The following is an 8,508-nucleotide window of genomic DNA, read 5'->3' as shown; positions in this document are numbered from 1 at the left end:
CTGGCGTACTTTGACCTGTGTGGCACCAATCGACATGGATAACTGCCACAGAATGACAAACTCAGTGTATGGTTTTGTTTTTCAGTGTAATCAATGTTAACTGAGGTGTTAAAATCTGGAAAGAATTTTTCCTCAAAGTGTGCTTCTGTGAAAAAGTAGATATGTTGCTAAAAAGTGATCTCAGTGACTATAACTTCTCTTGCTCTGAATGACATTGAATGACTGATTCTGCCGTTTCAATACACAGAAAGGTTTCTTAAATCACTGAGCATAAGTTATCCTACCTCAGATGGTGATTTCTGCTCTGGTAAGACTCAACACAGAACATTATACTATTCTCAACGGTCTTGACATGAGAATGAGACATAATGTATTTGCCACACTGGCCAATATTTGTGTGTCTGGTTCCATCTTGTGGTCAGAAATAGTTCCAGCAAGCCATGACAGGAAATGTGTAAATCTTTGCCCGATGATGTTTTCAAACAAGGCTGACTTCAGTCAGTTTTTTTTTTAAAACAAGGCTGACTTCAGTCAGTTTTTTTATTGCACAAGCGACACACTGCAACACACAAGTGGATATATGGAGGCGATACAGGACACGCACACGCATAGGACATAGGACCTCCAATATACATCCTACCCCTTAAAGAGCAGAATCTAACTGTAGATTATTATTATTATTATTATTATTATTATTATTATTATTAATAATAATAATAATAGTATTAGTAGTAATAATAATAAATGACAAAGCACACAAAAATGTGTAACATGAGAATTCATAGAAATGCTTTATAGCCATCGCTATGTAGTAGGCAGTAGGTCCATTAGCTACGGTCATGGACAAAAATATTGGCACCCCTGCACTTCTGTCAGATAATGTACCAATTCTCCCAGAAAAATGTCGCAATTACAAATTCTTTGGTATTCACATGTTGATTTCTATTGTTTGCATTGGAACAACGCAAAAAAGCAGAGAAGAAAAGCCAAATCTGACATGATTCCACACAAATCTCCAAAAGTGGACTGGACAAAATGATTGGCACCTTTCAAAATTGTAAGAAATAATTGTATTTCAAGCATGTAATGCTCCTTTAATTTGTATTTAAACTCACCTGTCGCAAGTCACGGATGCTGGTAATATAGAAATCACATTTGCAACCAGTTAAAATGGAGCAAAGTTGACTCAATCTTTGTGTTGTGTGTCTGTGTATACCGCACTGAGCATGGAGAAAAGTAAGAAGAGCAAAGAATTGTCTGAGGATTTGAGAACCAAAATTGTAGAAAAGCATGGACAATCTCAAGGCTACAAGTCCATCTCCAGAGATCTTAATGTTCCTGTGTCCACTGTGTGCAGTGTCATCAAGATGTTTACAGCCCATGACATTGGCCCTCATTCTCGAACATTTTCTGAAGTTTCTTCTGAAATGTTTCTTACGGGCTTCGGAAAAACAACGTAAGCAAAAGACATCCGCCAAATTCATGCACGCTTGAAAATGTGGTCCTACGCAGCAGAAGTTTTCTGGGCTGTGCTCCCCCGGAAGAGTTTTCTTAAATTGAAAGCGCGTTCTCGTGCTCCTGAATTTGCATACATACACGCCCTGCCAGCTCCTTATAAGGGCACGCAACCGTAGTGACGTGTGCAGTCGGAATCGACCGAATCTACACGAAAGCAACTCGTAAACGAGTCATGTCAAAGCAGAAAGCGATCACCCTCGAGTAAACGCAGATCTAACTTCAACTATATATGTCTATGACTTGAACGGTGCAGAGATGGACTGTTGCAGGATGTAGATGTGTCCATTCTATTCCACTATAGCTATATCAACGTAATTGAGTTTAGTGCTTATTTATTTATTCACTTACATTTGCAGTGTTCGTGTACATTACATTTAGTCATTTAGCAGACAATTTTGTCCAAAGCGACGTACAAGGGATAGAACAGTCAAGCTACGAGCAATAGAGACCTAGTGTAACAATAAATACTACTTTACATAAGAAATAGAAAAACGAAATAGGAAATAAAAACGAAGTGCAGGAATGTAACTGCTATAAGTGCAAGTTAAGCACTAGTCGAAGTGCCAGTTAGGAAGGGAGGTGCTCTCTGAAGAGTTGGGTCTTCAAAAGCTTCTTAAAGGTAGAGAGGGACGCGCCTGCTCTGGTAGTGCTAGGCAGTTCGTTCCACCAACGTGGAACTACTTGAAAATTCTGGATTGCCGTACTTGCACAGACGGCAGTGCCAAACGACGCTCACTAGACGAGCGCAGCATTCCGGTGTAGTGCTTTTATTTATTTTATGACATCACAGTGCCTCGTAGAATCATGACTATAGGCCTACATGTGAAACGTAATTGTTAATGATACTTTAATCCGAGGATCTGTAGAGTTGATGTGAACGCAATCACCAACGATTTCTCACAAATTCATTAACACGGAGAGTTTTCTTAAATGCGATTCCCCAAAAAACCACAAGATGGCCCACGGGGCCATCTTGTGGTTTTTTAAGGAATCGCATTTGAGAAAACTCTGGCCGAGTTACGACTGCTATTTCGAGTTCGGAAAGTCTTCTGAAGTTCAGAGCAAATCCCAGATGAGAAAACTTTCATGAATGCCAAATGTTGTCCTAAATCCAATTCCTCTTAAATTCCTCTTAAATTCCTCTTAAATTCTTCTTAACTGCGTTCGAGAATGAGGCCCATTGTCGCTAACCTCTCTGGATGTGGAAGAAAGAGAAAAATTTATGACAGAATGCAACAAAAGATTTTTCGAATGGTGGATAAAAAACCTAGAACAACTTCCAAATAAATTCAAGCTGCCCTGCAGACACAGGGTACAACAGTGTCAGCTCGCACTATCCTTCGCCATTTGAATGAAATGGGATGCTATGGTAGGAGACCCAGGAGGTCCCCACTGCTGACACAGAGACATAAAAAAGCCAGACTGGAGTTTGACAACTGTCCTGGGGAAGCCAAAATCATTTTGGGAGAACGTCCTGTGGACAGATGAGACCAAAGTAGAGCTTTTTGGTAAGGCAGTTTACAGACAACAAAATGAGGCCTTCAAAGAAAAGAACACAGTCCCTACAGGCAAATATGGTGGAGCTGGACCGATGTTTTGGGGCTGCTTTGCTGCTTCTGGAACCCGATGCCTTGACTGTGTGCATGGCATCAGGAAATCTGAGGACTACCTAATCATTTTTGAGCGCAATGTAGGGCCCAGTCTCAGAAAGCTGGGTCTCCGTCAGAGGACATGGGTCTTCCAGCAGGACAATGACCCATAGCAAAAAGCACCCAGAAATGGTTAAGACAAAGCTCTGGAGAGTTCTGAAGTGTCCGAGATGAGTCCTGATCTTCATGCCACAGTTGTGCTATGGAATTATCTCAAAACAGTAGTTGGGAGAAGGCACCCTTCAAATGTGAGAGACCTGGAAGCAATTGACAGGAAGCAATTGATTTCAGATATTTTAATTTTTTTATTTTTAAGGGTGTGCTACCCATTATTAAGTTGAGGGTGCCCATAATTTTGTCCAGTCCATTTTTGGAGTTTTGTGTGGAAAAAACTCAGATTTGGCATTTTTTCTCAGATTTTTTGTGTTTTTCCAATGCAAACTAAATAAATAAACATGTGAATACAAAAGCATTTGTAATTGCAACAATTTTCTGGGAGTAGTGGTGCATTATCTGACAGAAGTGCAGGGGTGCCAATATTTTTGTCCATGACTGTGTTCTTGTTTTTTGATGGAGGATCTGTTTTAATAGTTGAGATTTGCTTATTTTTTTCATTTGTATAAACTATTATGGGCAAAAAAATTCCAGTTTCCAGGCTAGGCCTATTAAAGATGTTTCCACAGTGCTTGCAGCAACCCAATTTAAGGCCACATGATAACCGTTTTCTGTAGTAATTAACTAATTACCATTCTCACATTAATTTTGTTTGTATAGTCGTGTGAAGAACTGATCAACCCAACTGGCGTTCTTATTAGCCGTCCATTATTCCCTAGGCTATGTAGTTTTGTGCTTTTGGTTGGAAACCCCACGAAATTGTAAGAACAACTCGTAGCTTACAACAGGACGTTGCCAAACACATCGCAAAGATACCTCAGTTAGTTTGTAGGCTAATAGTTAGTAGCCTTGTAAGTATTCATGATGTTTAGGTCAGTGGTTCCCAAATCTTCCATGGCAGGCTCACTTTTGACATTAAGGGAAAAAAACACGGTGCAATGACGCTCATGTTAGGCCCCCCTTGTAACTATGCAGCTCCTTCCACTTGTTCTTCACTACTGCTAATAGAGATAAAGGCAAAGCTTAGCAAAGCTTTGTCACCACATGTTAGTGTAGCGATGGAAGAAAGGGTTGGGCCCGCTATAGGTGAAGATATATGTAGACAGTAAAAACCCTGGAAAAACTGGCCAGTAGCCCAAGTAGCATGGGTGATGCTCCTTACCATCTTAGGCCCAGCCTTTATAAACAGTGCTTGGTGCAACTAAAATAGTTTAAATATGCGAATCACCAAATATCTCATGATTTTATTTATTCATGATTCTTGGTTTATAGTTTACTTGCGGTTGATTGCTATTTTCACTAGTATTGACAGCCATAAAAAAAGCCTCTTTATATCACAAACATACAATTGTGATACATCACCAGATCATTTATTTTAGCCATCCCTACCTCTGTTGGTGGATAGGGGTCAGTTTGGCTACTACTCACTCAGAGCCTGCTTTGGCACACTAGGGTGGGATAAGTGCCCACAGGCCACCAAGCAAGTGATTGAGATCTGAACAGAGGTCAAAAGTATATGCGACATCTGTGTTTTTCTTGTGCCAGCAAAACAAAAAAGTTGGGTCCATCCCCACTTGATTATTGCTCTGAAATCACATTTTGTAAAAGGTAACTCCTGGTTTAATTTTCTCCATGGTTTTGCGCTCTGCCAGTCGCTTCTTTCAGAGACAGAAGACAATTGAGCACAATAGTGTGGACTTGGTTCATACAAGAATTCTGTCTTATGAGTAATGTATGTCATTTGATGCAAACGTTGAATTATACGAAATGTCGTAATATGAATCAGATGTTAAATCAAATCAAACTTTATTTATACGCCGCATTTCATACCAAGAGGTAACACAATGTGCTTCAAAGAAGGAAATGGGGGGGGGGGGGGGGGGGGTAAAAACACTTATGTTTGACACTAATTTTCCAGAGAGATACAAAAGCCATATAATGTGAAGTGCAAACATATTACAAAGCATGCACATACATGTACTACAGAGCCACTGCAGACCACTGAGCCACAGTTAAGTACCACGAGAATATTAGGCGAGATTAAAGAGGTACGTCTTAAGATCTCGCTTAAAGGTTTCCACAGTTTAAGCCATTCTTAGGTCCTATGGCAGAGTATTCTAAAGGCTGGGAACATAGAAACTAAAAGCTGCCTCTCCATGTCTCTTGGTCCTGGCTTTTGGTACTGTTAAGAGTTCAGTGCCAGAGGACCTCAGAGATCACACTAGCGACACTTTGGCATCCATATGTTCGGAAAAATGTAGAAAGCAAGGTCTGCTTTTCCTACGAACCTTCCACACTGTCTGCATTGTCTATAGTTACGCCCCTGGCGCACACGCACATTTTCGTACACTCAATTAAAGCCATTAGCAAATTAACAAAATACACCTTTTTCAACCACAAATAAGAGATACATAACAGCGACTTCACGCAGAGGCTCTGGCTTAGGGGCCCCCTGAGCTCCGTTCGTTAATCCATCCCTGCCAGTACTCAAGGGTGTAGAGTGTCTTCCACTATGAGTTTAGATAGATTTAAGTGGAAGAGATTTGAATATGTTTAACATGGAATTGGTTTTGCCCACCTCAAAGGGCTATCAAGTGGTCATTTCCGCCCGTCACGTAGGTTTCAATGGTGTGTCACCAGGTGCACATCTGTCGGCTGTTTAATTTCTAAGAGGGGTACTGCATCTCAGGCCAGCCTGGCTCTCCATGATCACCCTTTTGAGCCCTTACACAATGAGGATATGAAATTCCTCTCATATAAAATGGCACTGCTTTTGCCTCTTGTAACAGCTGAACGAGTGAGTGAACTGCACACACTCTTTTTTCCCGAAGATAATTCTACGGTGCTTCTGCATACCAACCTTGCTTTTGGACCTGACGTTGTGACTAAAGCTGACCCTTCAGTAGACACTGAACTCACTTCCTTCTGCCCCCCACCATTATCCTCTGATGAGGCACAGAGACTGCACATCCAGTATGGGCTTTACATACGTACATGGACAGCACAAGGGATTACAGATCATCTGACCAATTGTTTATATGCACTAGGCCAGGCTTTGTCAAAGCAACGTCACCTGTGCCCTGTAATTGTAATTTCACCGGTTCTTTATTTATTCTTTTGGGCATTTATAGAGGTTATTTTCCTTGTCTTATTGCTGAATTCTGCCACCCGCACTTGTTGTGTTGGCTTTCTTGTCAGCAAGTTATTTTTTTAATTTCAAGTTTCCGGTAAATTTTTCTGCTGTTTTTGGACGTTTTGCCTTTGTATGAGAATCTTGAGAATTGTTTGTGCCCATACCTGTATGTCTATCACTCTCCGATCACCTCTCACTCTTCTCCCTCCTTAGGGTCTGGTGTAGACGAACCCCCTTTGTCGCTTCTGCTGGACGAGGGCCCGGTGTACTCCGTCAATAAGATCTTGGACTCCCGACGCTGTCGAGGCCGCCTCAAGTTTACATTTACATTTACATTTAGTCATTTAGTCAAGTATCTCATGGACTGCGAGGGCTACAGTCCACAGGAAAGATCCTGGGTCCCCAGCGAGGACATCCTGGACCCAGCCCTCTTCACCACGTCCCACCAAGAACATCCGGATCATCCAGCACCCCGAGGTAGTAGTAGACCAATGCAGCGACTCCGACGTCGGGGGCCACCTGCCTCCGTCACATTCCCAGTTACCTGAATTCTAATCATGAACACCTGTCACTCCCTCCGCCACTCTACTTAAATTCCAAACTCTCCTCACTCTCTTCTGGTTGTGTCTTGAATGGACATAACCTCCACTCCAACTCAAGCTCCAGACTATTCGCTCCCCGTGTTTGCATTCCAAGGTTAGGTATTTGCTCTGTAGTTTTTCCTAGGTTTAGATGTTTCTGAGTTTCTAGTTTTGTAGTTCCTAAGTTTGAATTCTTCCCTGGACTGTTTTTGTTAATTACAAAAATCTTCTGAGTCTTCCGATTGTAACAGGAGCTATAAGTGGGAGCCCCACAGCCCTGTCTAAGTAGCCAGACTACGTCACCCTGGGAATTTCACCCTAAGAATGTTAACTAAAGCTCTATTAGGCACACCAGTCTTTGAAACAGGTTCAGACACCCATAATATGTGTGTCACGCCAGAGCGTGATCCTGCACCTGCCACGCCCCCTTCAACTTCAACTCACGCACCTGTACCGCTCTCACAATTACCTGAGTACTGATGGCCAGCACCTGTCACTCCTCCACTTATACCCCTCACTCCCTTCACTCGGTGTCAGGCATCGTATGACAAAGGACTTACAACCATGCGACTATAGCCTTGACGATCCCTCACGTTATCCAGCTTCTAAGCCTGATTCTCCCATTTCCAGTCCGGTATTGTACGATGAAGGAATGGACCTAATCAGACTGAGACAGATTAATGAAAAAGTAAAAAAGGTATTATTAGATGTTTACTTCTAAAAAAAGCAGGGCTCAGCCAGTCAGCACAGTGAGAGTACGGCTGGCAAACACTCTAGGGAAGGGAATTAATGAAAACAAACTATAGCAGGCAGGGATCTACCTTAGAGGGGAGGCAGGATAACTGGGAAGTGTGCTCCAGAGCTCACACCAACCTTGTGAGGACAAGCACACGCACATTACACGAAAAGTGACCAGAGTGACACACTGTATTAATCATCAATTTAGAACATGCACTGACGGGACTCCACCACCAGGTGACTAGCCCCCCTCCAGTATAGCCCAATGCCTGCTTATACAAACAAAAAGGGGACAAAGAAAATATGAAAAGCCAACTGACCTCAAAATAATCCACACACACAGGAAACTACAGGCATGTTAGCAGTCTCCCCTCTCACGGCCTGTAGTGTTATATGAATACACATAAACTACACACATACAAACAAAACACAGGAACAAACACATGCTGAGCACAACTATGAACTACCACAAACTCCGACACTGCAAACTTGCAGGCCTTTATAGCCACACCCAAGCAGTGCCCACTAATTAAGTACTTGTTGATCAGGTGGAGCTAAATGAGTAATGTGACGTGAGACAAAAATAGGCGAATCCACCTCGCTACACTAGTATGTTTTACTTTGATCGTCAGCCGTTTTTCAGTTTGCCTGGTGCCATTAAATACCAGCCAAACATGCAGCATTGAGCAGAGGTTCCATCTTTATTCACGGCCGAGGGAGGCATTCTCGACTGGGGAATCATCCTCAGAGCAATCCCAAGTATAGTTGGCCCAAA

This window comes from Clupea harengus, chromosome 8 (genome assembly GCF_900700415.2).
Source record: "Clupea harengus chromosome 8, Ch_v2.0.2, whole genome shotgun sequence".
NCBI lineage: Eukaryota > Metazoa > Chordata > Actinopteri > Clupeiformes > Clupeidae > Clupea > Clupea harengus.
Note: the sequence above shows the minus strand (reverse complement) of the source record.